The following is a 7,281-nucleotide window of genomic DNA, read 5'->3' on the forward strand; positions in this document are numbered from 1 at the left end:
ATGTCTTGTTTTTGTAAGTTTGGTTTGGGAATTCCACAATATGTACAAATATCAAAATAATACTGTTTTGTCCACTATAAAAATCTCCAACTTTTATTTGTTGCTTAAAATTAATCAAACTTTACAAAAGAAGGACAAAATTCACGTTGGTAGCAGGATTCTCAGACTAAGTCTCAGTTTGCCAACTCTACCAATGAACCAAGTGGCCAAAGAAAACTGTTGCTTAGACCAGAGAGGACCTTTTACGTTTTTTCTCAAAGCCAGATTTTTAGTGCTTAGCTGCATCTGTGTTAAAGCAATCCTCTCTGTATCATGTGTATTCAATATACTTGCTTATCCTTTAAAATACAAATAATGCTGCTTCCACGAAGCTTCCCTACCGTTACAATTCTGCAATCTCCACATGCTGCTGTTATAATACACATCACAGTCATCTATGTACATTGCATTGCTGATTAACAGAACTTAATTGTATTCATGTTTGAATCTTCTATATAATAAATGTCTTGGTATATAATAAGCAGTCAATTAATATTTTTAAAGATTTATTTATTATTACATTTATATGAGTACACAGTAGCTGTCTTCAGACACACCAGAAGAGGGCATCTTATACCATTAGAGGTGGTTGTGAACCACTATGTGGTTGCTGGTAATTGAACTCAGGTCCTCTGGAAGAGCAAGCAGCCAGTGCTCTTAATTGCTGAGCCATCTCTCTAGCCCATAATATTTTTAAAGGGTGATTTAAAATTTTTCAAACTATGTGAATGCTAGTATGTCTATGTGGATACGTGTGTGTGTGTGTGTGTGTGTGTGTGTGTGTGTGTGTGTGTGTATAATTCTCAGTGAAAACCAGAAGAGAGCACCAGATCATCTCAAGGTAGAGTTATTGGCGTTTGTGATCTACTGGAAGAGAGTCCTGGGAACTGAACTCTGGTCCTATGTAAGAGCAGTCAGCACTCAACCATCGAGCTATCTCTCTAGTTTTATCAATAAATATGTTTGGAGCAAAGGATTAGTAAATGTATTCTGAGTGCATACAGATTATAATAAAGTCAAATGCCACTCAATCACCTCAGGAACTCCACTTAATCAGTTTAGTTTGTTAATCTGTAAAGAGTTTTATCTCCAAATTTGGTTGTAGCTACTTAAGAGGTAATTCAGATTATCATCCCAAGTTAAACTTTTTCTGTAGTCACGCCTGGAGTATTGGGGGGGGGGGATACCTTAATAAGCAAGCCAAATCGGGAATGTATGAAAGAAACTCACAGAGCATGCCTCAAAGTTCTATATTATTTCAAATAATTCTAATAATTTAGCAGCAAATCACCACTAGAGCACTAGTTTAAAAATCTACATTTAAAATTGCCTTAGCCACCTGGAAAGAGGCCAATTCATCTGAATAGTTTGATATTTTTATGCCCAGATCTGGGAAATTTTTATTGAGTTTCAATTCAGTTACGGTTATTTTAAAGTATAAAATATTTTTTCCAGAAATGTTCTTCTGGCCGTGTTATTTTCCATCTAACTGGTTACCTATGGCAGTTCTTACTACTTAGTGATCATTGGAAAATCCTGTCCCAAGAATGCTCCTGTATTAAATTACTAATTCCTAATAGAAAGTTGGTTTTATGAACTCTGTTAAGGAAATATGGAAAAGAACTTCCCCCTGGAGGAGCCCCCACCCACCTGGGGTACTCCTTAAACTGTTTCTGTTTCTCAATTGCTGTGTTTGAAGACATTTTTTCTGATAACAGAACCTCATACATCCAGGTGTCAGAAGAAATAAGATTTTACTGTAAACTTCACCACTGATCTGTGACTTTTGTTGTCAAACGAGAATAAATAGCTGACATTGTTTTACAAAGGAGTGTCAGGACAGCATTTTAAAAAGCTGTTTGGGATGATAAGAAAGTTAGGGCCAGTCAAAGTCATTCCTCTCTCACACAAAAGTTAATGTTGTTAGAAGTGTTAGGAGGCTCTGGGTCCATGGATGAGGGAGACCTAAGATGAAACACCCCAGTACATGACAAGCCTCTGCAGGAGAACAGATCCCAGGGGGCAATAAGCAAGGTTGAGGTTTTTTTTAAAATATTTCTATTGGTTATTTTATTTATTTACATTTCAAATGTTATCCCCCCCCTTCCGAGTTTCTCCTCTGCAAACCTCCTATCCCATCCCCCTTGCCCCTGCTTCTATTAAGGTGCTCCCCCTCCCCCACTCCTGCCTCACTCACCCTAGTTTTCCCCTACACTGGAGCATCAAGCCTCCACAGGACCAAGGGCTTCCCTCCCGTTGATGCCAGATAAGGATATGTTACATATCCAGCTGGATCCAGCCATGGGTCCCCCTATTTGTAATCTTTGGCTGGTGGTTTAGTTCCTAGGAACTCTGGGGGAGGGGGGGTCTTGTTGGTTGATATTATTGTCCTTCTCTTAACTCCTCCATTGGGGTCTCCATGCTCAGGTTGATAGTTGGCTGTGAGCATCCACCTCTGTATTTGTCAGGCTCCAGCAGAGCCTCTAAGGAGGCAGCTATACCAGGCTCCTATCAGCAAGCACTTCTTGGAATCCGTAGTAGTGTCTGGGTTTGTTGTCTGCATATGGGATGGATTCCTAAGTGGGGCAATCTCTGGATGGCCTTTTTTTCAGTCTCTATCCATTCTTTGTCCCTGCATGTCCTTTAGATAGGAGCTATTCTGGGTTAGTACTTTTGAGTGGCCACAACCCTCAACCTGGGGCCTTGCCTAACTTCTGGATATGGTCTATCCCGGTTCTATCTTCCCTTTGTTGGGTATTTCAGCTAATGTCATCCCTGTTAGGTCCTAGGAGCCTCTTGCTTTTCTGATATCTGAGACTTTTTAGTGGCTACCTCCAGTTTCTCATCCTCCACTGCTACACACCTCCATTCAATTTCCTGACCTCTGTACTTCTCCCCATCTCCTCCCACACCTGATCCTGATACCTTTTTCCCTCCACCTCCCCTCTCCCTCCCAGAACCCTCCCTACCTCTAATTCCTGTGGTTATTTTGTTACCCCTTCTAAGTAGGACCGAAGCATCCACCCTTTGGTCTTCCTTTTTCGTTTTTCACCTTGACATTTGGAGGATTAAGTGCAAGGTTGTTCAGGAGAAAAGCAATGATGATTGTCATTTAGTATTTGTTTTTGGATTTTTAAAGTCTATGTTAAGCATAGAGCTTCTTGTCTATAAGAAAGCTTAAATCTTAGCTCCAAACTTTATCTCTGTAACTCCTTCCATGGGTATTTTGTTCCCTATTCTAAGGAGGAATGAAGTATTCACATGTTGGTCTTCCTTCTTCTTGATTTTCTTGTGTTTTGCAAATTGTATCTTGGGTATTCTAAGTTTCTAGGCTCATATCCACTTATCAGTGAGTGCATATCAAGTGGCATCTTTTGTGATTGGGTTACCTCACTCAAGATGATATCCTCCAGATATATCCATATGCCCAAGAATTTCATAAATTCATTGTTTTTAATACTGAATAGTACTCCATTGTGTAAATGTACCACATTTTCTGTATCCATTCCTCTGTTGAGGGACATCTGGTTCCTTTCCAGCTTCTGGCTATTATAAATACTTCATTCCTCCTTAGAATAGGGAACAAAATACCCATGGAAGGAGTTACAGAGACAAAGTTTGGAGCTAAGACGAAAGGATGGACCATCCCAAGACTACCCCACCTGGGGATCTATCTCACAATCAGCCACCAAACTCAGACACTATTGCATATTCCAGCAAGATTTTGCTGAAAGGACCCTGATAAAGTTTTCTTGTGTGAGGTTATGCCAGTGCCTGGCAAATACAGATGTGGATGACCACAGTCATCTATAGGATGGAACACAGGGCCCCCAATGGAGGGGCTAGAGAAAGTACCCAAGGAGCTGAAGGGCTCTGCAACCCTATAGGTGGAACAACGATATGAACTAACCAGTACCCCCAGAGTTCGTGTCTCTGGCTGCATATGTAGCAGAAGATGGCCTAGTAGGCCATCATTGGGAAGAAAGGCCCCTTTTTCTTACAAACTTTATGTGCCCCAGTACAGAAGAATGCCAGGGCCAAGAAGTGGGAGTGGGTGGGTAGAGAGCAGGGCGCACCGAGGGTATAGGGGACTTTCGGGATAGCATTTGAAATGTAAATGAAGAAAATATCTAATAAAAAATTGAAAAAAAAAACAAAAAAACAAAAGAAAGCTTACATACAGGTTATGTCCAGTAACTTCTCAAGCTTACATGTGATGGAAGTCCACTGGAGGGCAGTGTATAGCAAGATTTATGGCTGGTTGCCTGGAGTACGGATTGGTTTCAGAAAACAAATTGAATATCTCATTGCAGCTTAGATGTTTTAAAAGATAAAAGACAGTTCTATGATTTGTTTTAAAGTTTAAAAAGATTCCCCACACATAGTGCTTGCATGAATCTGTGGGTTTCCACATGGGGTGAAGAATAATGGAGCTGATTATAGATTGAAAGTGTTTCTTAGAAATCAAAAGAAGTAAATTTCCCTGTCTTCACTCCATTGAACAGGGATGTGTTTCAGACTCACTAGGCTTTGTACTCTATGTCCCTAAAGAATGAAGCCAGGTTTCTAGAATTGGTCATTGTTAATTAAAGTTACAGCACAGTGCTTCCCATGCATGGTTTCAGAACACTGAGTACGTGGCCCCTGATCACACCAGCTGCCTCTGTCTCCCTCTGCCTCCAGTGAAATGGATTGATTTGATTTCTGAGTGTAAATGACATACCAGGGTCACAGAGCTTAAAATTCAGTTTGTTCATTTCATTGTGGAAATACATCATTCTGTTAAAAACAGTATAACACTCGATTCTTCACCCATAATTCCTTTCTTCCATCCATTAATTCAGCCAGTGCTGTTAGAGAGTACACACTCTACAAGTCAGAGGTCAAACGTGAGCATGAAATTTCAGTTCAGAATTATGGAATGATGATATGTAGGCTCTCCCCATAACATGAGAACTCAGAGAGGCTAAGGTACATCTCACATAACAGCAGTGAACACATGCAGCTCTCTGAACTAGACATACATTACATCGTGTGTGTGTGTGTGTGTGTGTGTGTGTGTGTGTGTGTGTGTGTGTGTGATGCTGGCATGCAGCAGCAGCAGCAACCTGTTTAAAAATGAGTATATCAGCACACACGAAAGTCAAGTCTCTTGTCTATGATCATAAGGAGCTGGAGAACCTGACTTTAAGGTTTGCTCCAGACTGCTTGCCCTAAACTACTAATAAAACTGCAATTCTCCTCAAAAGCTGGAATTCCAAGGGAAGAGCATGCTAATTTGGAAAATCATTACTTTTGTGGAAGATTTGATTTTGTGAAAAAAAAATGTATTAAGGGATTAAGACAATGCTTTATTCAGTCAGGAACTATTAGTGGTTCACTCCAGCTTTTGCTTATTTAACATCTTTATATATCCTAAGACCACCTGCCAAGGGGATGGTACCATTGACAAACAGCTATGCCCTCCTACATCAATTAATTATCAACACAATCCCTCACAAGCATGCTCACAGGTCAATCTGATAAGAGGGAGAGTATATTTGCTGGCATGAGAAGGCTGGTACATATATGAACTTACATGAGCTGTGCCTATATGCACATGACCTGAACAAAATCAAGGCAGACAAACTCCCACCATAGGTCTGGGACAAGTTCTGTAATCTATTCATAGCTGAAGAGCTATTGGCAACTGATTGCGGCCAGAAGAGAGAGGGACAGTTTGCTTTGAGGATGCAGTCCTTGAAAGACTCTGGTGCTCCAGTAGATGGCCCTACACCCATGCACACACAGGCAGCACTAAATAAACTCAGAGAGTTTTTAAAATACCACATGAGGTTGAATAGGAAGAGTGATTAGATGGATGGATGGATGGATGGATGGATGGATGGATGGATGGGTGGGTGGGTGGATGGATAGACATAATCCGAGCGGAGGGGAATGGGGACAGCTGTTGATCAAAGCTTACTTTGTGCATGTATGAAATTCTCAAATAGAAGAGACAATTACTAGACTGAAGCTTTCTTCAGATGATTTTAGGTTATGACAAGCTAACAGTACAAGGACAACATTCATCTTTGCCGGCCCTTATCGCTGTCTGTATGAGAGCCTATTGTTGATGGTCAGTTTGTAGTTTATATGAGAACCCATTGTTGATGGTTGGTCTGTGGTGTATATTCTGTAGATTGTGCTCTGTGGCTGCTCACTTTTCAGGCCTCTCTCTCAGAGTGACTTATTGCCTCACGTGATCTATTATTTTTGTTGGAAGTCAAGTGTGTTACACTTTCTTGAGAAATCATTTGATCGATCCATGAACATGTGGAAATGTCCAGGGCATTTTTCTTTTTCTTTTATTAAACCTGAGGGTATTATAATCTGGATGCATTGCGTAGCAAATACAGAAGTGGATGGTCACAGTCATCTATAGGATGGAACACAGGGCCCCCAGTGGAGGAGCTAGAGAAAGTGCTCAAGGAGCTGAAGGGGTCTGCAACCCTATAGGTGGAACAACAGTATGAACTAACCAGTACCCCCAGAGCTTGTGTCTCTAGCTGCATAAGTAGCAGAAGATGGCCTAGTCAGCGATCATTGGGAAGAGAGGCCCCTAGGTCTTGCAAACTTTATATGACCCAGTACAGGGGAACACCAGGGCCAAGAAGTGGGAGTGGGTGGGTAAAGGAACAGGGTGGGGGGAACTTTTTGGGATAGCATTTGAAACGTAAATAAAGAAAATATCTAATAAAAAAATCTGGATGCATTGTAATTTTATGACTTTAGGGTGCATTTCCAGGACTACAGAAGGATGGAACATGGGGTCTTAAACCCACATGAGGTCACAATTGAAGTCTTGAAATGTTTTTAAAAAAAATAATTGCCTAGAATCAAAGTAAAACAGGAAATTTTCCTGAAAACTTTTGTAGAAAAATCATTTTGTTTTGTTGTGTTTATTACTGAAAGTGTTTTCCAAAGACCCTACCTCTAGGTAACATGGCCTTTCCCCAGATCCCTCCCTTTACTGAAGCTGTCCTTGTGCCCCACTCCATGTGGAGTCTTCAGTGCGAGAAACTTCCTAGCATCTCCCTCCCGTCCCTTGCCTCATGTCCTGCTTTTCTTCCATTTCTGTGAATATGTTTATGCTTCCTCACAGGTTCCTTTAATCTTTTGGTTTTTATAAGTTGTGCTATGAAGACATACAGAGTCCATTAACAAAATAAAGTTGTTGAAATAACAGATGAATATTGGCTA

This window comes from Mus caroli, unplaced genomic scaffold (genome assembly GCF_978045245.1).
Source record: "Mus caroli unplaced genomic scaffold, Mus_caroli_1 scaffold_1, whole genome shotgun sequence".
NCBI classification, from domain to species: domain Eukaryota; kingdom Metazoa; phylum Chordata; class Mammalia; order Rodentia; family Muridae; genus Mus; species Mus caroli.